We start from the raw sequence: 6,005 nt of genomic DNA, 5'->3' as shown, positions 1-6,005 counted from the left end.
TGATCATGATTCTCATTGTGAGGTTATTGTCATTGTTGTCTCTAATCATTAGGCGTCAGATCACGTCATCACGTTAAGACAGATCACAGATTAAATCTACTTTAGAAGCATAGATATAAATCTCCGACACAGTAAACGAAAGAGGTTCCAGCTGTGTTCTCTTTATTTATAGGGAATATTACGCAAAACTCTGCGTAGAGTAGAGGGCGTCACTGGCTCAATCACACGGCCTACCGTGAAACACGACAATCGAAAGTTCGGTTTCTGCCTCTCTATCACTCTTGCCTGTTCGATCGAAAGAGAGGCAGATAAAGAAATTTCGATTTTCGCGTTTCGCGGTAAGCCACCTGTAAACAAACCGCCTTGATACATCAATGTCATAGTGAAAGCTTGTCAAAAAACTGTTTAAGGCCTAGTATGTATATAAGTTATTACTCTATGGTTTACTAAACAAATTAGTGCTGCACTCTGGCGGCAGAAAATTGCAGTAATACTCCCTATTGTTAACTTTTAGAGGGCAGGGCATCGCGATTTAACCGGTCAGCAATATAAAAAAACCTTACTAGTTTAATTTTTTAACTGCGCTGGAGCTACGAGAAGTGCAACCCCTCTAAAGGCCTGCCGAGAAATTACGTCATTCTGGACATCGGATGATGGTAGCAATGGTAGCATGTGTAAGATTCATAAAAAGAATATGTTAAAAGTTGGTGGAATTTATGTTATTGAAGTGTGCAACAGCATGTTTTGCCAGTTAATATATAATTAATATTATATTCGAGTAACAACCAACTTATTACAGCATTATTGCTATTAAAGTGAAAACAACCTTAATGTCATAGAAATAGATCTCAATGTTTTAGTAGAATCTCAATATCCTGGTCTATACCAAAGAATATAATAGGGAAACTGTTGTACCTTGGACCTAGTTTTACCTCGGACAGATGGCAATATTTCCACATTGCCACGGTTATTGAAATATTTCATTTATATTATTTGAAACGTTATTATTAAGTATAATAAACAAGCTATCAACGAAACTTCAGAGCGGCCGGTAACTCAAGAAAAAAATTAAAATATAAATTGTGTTATGAAAAACCAGTATTTCGAACTTTACACCAAGGATGATTATTACATGTTTTGCTAATAATTAATTACTTAAACTTAATATATTTAGTTAAAGGTAAGTTAATTAGCTACTTGATGGGAGGATCATTTCAGCCTAATCTCAATTGGAAGTGCTATTACGAAGTTTTTTTGTCCAAAAAGTTGCTTTGTTGTACCTCGGACACCGAAAATATGTTGTACCTTGGCCCGTACTTGCTACTACTGTAAATATTTTTTTTAACTTAAGGTTTCATTTTAGCCGCATTTTTAATTATTAGTTATCTGCGTTATAAGTTACCAAGTAATAGATTTTAGAAAGGATGCCTAAAATGTTTTAGGCAAAAATAAATAATGACCATTGCTAAGTATATTGTTCTAAGGTAATTGCACTAGAAAAATCTATTCAATGTCGTAAATATGATAGGAAATGACCAAGGTACATCAGGGGTGTTGTTCCTTGGACACTTTTCCCCTTTTTTTTCGCTAACGTATCCCATCAAATAATAAATAAAATAAATAAACTAATCTTCAAATTTTATATCGTATTAGATAGTTTATTAATGTATCTTATAATATTCGGGTAAACAATAATTGCAGCCTTTAGTTTTTTTTCTAAAATTCATAAAAGAAAAAACTGTCCGAGGTAGAACAGCTTCCCCTACTCGCTAGGAGAAGAACGGTAACTCCATACAAAAAAATGTCCCCAACCATTTATACGTTTATACTAGTGGCGCCGTCGTTGTGTACCAAGAACTAAAGTTGACAACCGGTTTAGCGGGTATTATTATTATATTACGCTGCACAAACTTCTTCAATGATATATACTTGTAGTAGGCATATAATCATACAGCCTCTGGCCATGTTAAGTATTCAGAGTAAAAAGTTAAAATTTCTCAACGAGAATTCAAAATTTTGTATCAGATTTCTGAACGCATAGTCGCACCCCCGCGCGCGCGCCGCTTCTGTCGCCCTCATTGACGTTTTTCATCAGCCGCGGCCATTACGTCCTATTAAAATAAAAAAGTGTTTTTATTAAAATAAAGGACGAAATATGTAAAATATATTGCGGAATAGAAGAAAAAATAAGAAGATTCAAGAGCATACGCGTTCAAATCTAAATGCGGCGTCCTTTCGTTGATAAAGACGCGTTACATACCGATCGATGGATCGTGGTGTTGAACCTATTCTAGGTCTGTAATTCTGCATCATCTAGATCCCTATCTCCACCAGCGGCGTCGAGAAGTAGATATCGCTCGGTATCCAGATGTAAGCCTCGCTCTCCAATAGTGCCAGCATTCGGTTAATTATTTAATACACATAATATTCCGAAAAGGAACATTACTTAAGAGCGCTATTACATTTCGGCGTTGAGCGAGTTTAGGTATTTTACGCGCTGCGGCAGGCCGTGCGAGCTCAGTACGCCGATCCCTTCTACCACACTCGCACTACAATGATGGATTAAACATTCTTGATCCTTCGCGAAGCATATTGAAATCAACCATAACAACACTAACTGTACTTAACTTTTAAAGTTCTAAAACTGTTATTTGGTAAGTACGAAAATACTAAATGCAGTGCAAATGTACATAGGGGCTGTTCATAAATTACGTCATCTATTTTTGACGATTTTTGACCCCCCCCACCCCTCAAATCATCCAAAAATCAAGCTTCGGATGAATCTGTTTCCTCCTACGTCATGTTACCATCATCCGATGTCCAGACCCCCCCCCCCCCACTCCTCCCATTTGAAACGACGTAATTTATGAATAGCCCCATACTCGTACTTATGAAGGTATATTACTCGAAAGAAATTATAGGTACCTACTCGCTTATTTACATGTTTCGTCATTGCATTTGGTACCTATAGGTTGTAAAGTTTGTATCAACGAGGGTTTAAAAACGAACTGGTACTGAGGATCTGATGATGATTAAGGTGGTCACGGATACCAATCAACCATGTAGTAACATGATTAGGCTCGTTTGATTCGTCTCAACAAGATCTTTGACACTGAAGATACACAGGGTCTGATGATGGAGCTGGAAGGTGGCCACGGGTACCAGTCTATCATGTAACTAAACAACTTCGTGTTTGGGCTCGTTTGATTCGTCTCAACAAGATCTTTGAGACAAGACAGTACTCAGGGTCTGATGATGGAGCTGGAAGGTACCATTACCAATCAACCATGCAACTAAACCACATCGTGTTTAGGATCGTTTGATTCGTCTCAACAAGATCTTTGACACTAGGTGATACTCAGAGTCTGATGATGGAGCTGGAAGGTGGTCACCGGTACCAATCAACCATGCAACTAAACCACTTCGTGTTTAGGCTCGTTTTATTCGTTTCAACAAGATCTTTGACACAAGATAGTACTCAGGGTCTGATGTTGGAGCCGGAAGGTGGTCACCGGTACCAATCAACCATGCAACTAAACCATTTCGTGTTTAGGCACGTTTTATTCATCTCAACAAGATCTTTGACACAAGGTAGTACTCAGGAGAAGGTGGCGACGGGTACCTGTCAATCATCATCAGCTCCATCATCAGATCCTGAGTAGTATCTTGTCTCAAACATCTTATTGCGAGGAATCAAACGAGCCCAAACACGAAGTGGTTCAGTTACATGGTAGACTGGTACCCGTGGCCACAGTCCAGCTCCATCATCAGACCCTGAGTACTAACTTGTGTCAAAGATCTTGTTGCGACGAATCGAACGAAGCCAAACACGAAGTGGTTTAGTTGCATGGTTGATTGGTACCGGTGACCACCTTCCGGATCCATCATCAGACCCTCAGTACTACCTTGTGTCAAAGATCTTGTTGCGACAAATCAAACGAGCCCAAACACGAAGTGGTTCAGTTACATGGTAGACTGGTACCCGTGGCCACAGTCCAGCTCCATCATCAGACCCTGAGTACTAACTTGTGTCAAAGATTTTGTTGCGACGAATCGAACGAAGCCAAACACGAAGTGGTTTAGTTGCATGGTTGATTGGTACCGGTCACCACCTTCCGGATCCATCATCAGATCCTGAGTACTATCTTGTGTCTAAGGTCTTGTTGAGACGAATCAAACGAGCCTAAACACGAAGTGGTTTAGTTGCATGGTTGATTGGTACCGGTGACCACCTTCCGGCTCCAACATCAGACCCTGAGTATTATCTTGTGCCAAAGATCTTGTTGAGACGAATCAAACGAGCCCAAACACGAAGTGGTTTAGTTGCATGGTTGATTGGTACCGGTGACCACCTTCCGGCTCCATCATCAGACCCTGAGTACTATCTTAAGTCAAAGATCTTGTTGAGCCGAATCAAACGAGCCCAAACACGAAGTGGTTTAGTTGCATGGTTGATTGGTACCGGTGACCACCTTCCGGCTCCATCATCAGACCCTGAGTACTATCTTGTGTCAAAGATCTTGTTGAGATGAATAAAACGAGCCTAAACACGAAGTGGTTTAGTTGCATGGTTGATTGGTACCGGTGACCACCTTCCGGCTCCATCATCAGACCCTGAGTACTATCTTGAGTCAAATAAATACATATAGAATGTCAGGTCGTTACAAATATTTTTAATCCTGTCCGGTAGTTTATTAAACTGTACCATTATAAATTATAATACTATAAAAACAGTGCTAGGATCAAAGTCTCTCGTTGCGGTTTACACGCACACAGTATAGCGTTTTACACGGCGCCCGCCGCACACAATGATAAAAAATCGGGCAAGTGCGAGTCGGACTCGCGCACGAAGGGTTCCGTACCATATAAAAAAAAAAACAAAAAAAAAACGGTCACCCATCCAAGTACTGACCACTCCCGACGTTGCTTAACTTTGGTCAAAAATCACGTTTGTTGTATGGGAGCCCCATTTAAATCTTTATTTTATTCTGTTTTTAGTATTTGTTGTTATAGCGGCAACAGAAATACATCATCTGTGAAAATTTCAACTGTCTAGCTATCACGGTTTGTGAGATACAGCCTGGTGACAGACGGACGGACAGCGAAGTCTTAGTAATAGGGTCCCGTTTTACCCTTTGGGTACGGAACCCTAAAAACCTCGTCGTCGCCGTTGAAAATGTGCGGAGCCGACCGACACACGTCCTGCCTCTACAAGCTCTGCCGCGGCACTGAGCTGGCGCAGCGCGCGTCATCGGTAATATAGAGTAGTTTTCAAAAAATTGCCAAAAAATTATAGTAGAATTTCATAAACACTAATGTATACCAACAGTATAAGCAAACGTTGCAGATTGCTTGAGTATGAAAATGACTTCGATATTAAGTAGATTTTCGTAGGAATTGACACTTGTTTCGGAGAGAAAATCGAGTTCGTTTTACTTTGATTTTCTCTTTCTCAAAGGTATGTAGGAAAAATATAGTTTGATATGCCTAAAGTACAGGGTATTAGTAATACAAAATAGCCAGGTTTAGCAGAGTAAAATTCTCAACATTTCCAAATAAGAGCTCGCCATTCAGTGCTTCACGGGGTTTTTCGGAAACGACCATCAGAAAAAAAATCATTACTAATTTAATAAGTCCTTTTTCTAATATTTACAACGATATTTATAAAGATAAGAAGACGCTTTTACTGGAACAAGTACTCATTGTTTCTAATAATGAGCGCAAAGTCCTGAATTTCGTCGACTAGTATCATCAATTTTGCATTATTTCGACTTTTCTTGTAAGAGCGCTCTTAATTATAATCAGGTAACAAATATGATTTGTTTATGTTATTTCTATCTGGTGTTAGTGCTGTGCGTTGGAGTGTTATAACTAGCCAACTGGTTGCTGACTGTACTTGGTTATGATGTGCATATGCATTCTGGAGTGCTATTCTCTGTTTCTAACTGCATAAAATGGCTGTGCTAATCATTTTGGAGTGTTAATCTAGACATCTCTGTTTGATA

Source organism: Cydia splendana, chromosome Z (assembly GCF_910591565.1).
Source record: "Cydia splendana chromosome Z, ilCydSple1.2, whole genome shotgun sequence".
Lineage (NCBI taxonomy): Eukaryota > Metazoa > Arthropoda > Insecta > Lepidoptera > Tortricidae > Cydia > Cydia splendana.
The sequence above is the reverse complement of the archived record's forward strand: the minus strand, read 5'-3'. Positions refer to the sequence as shown.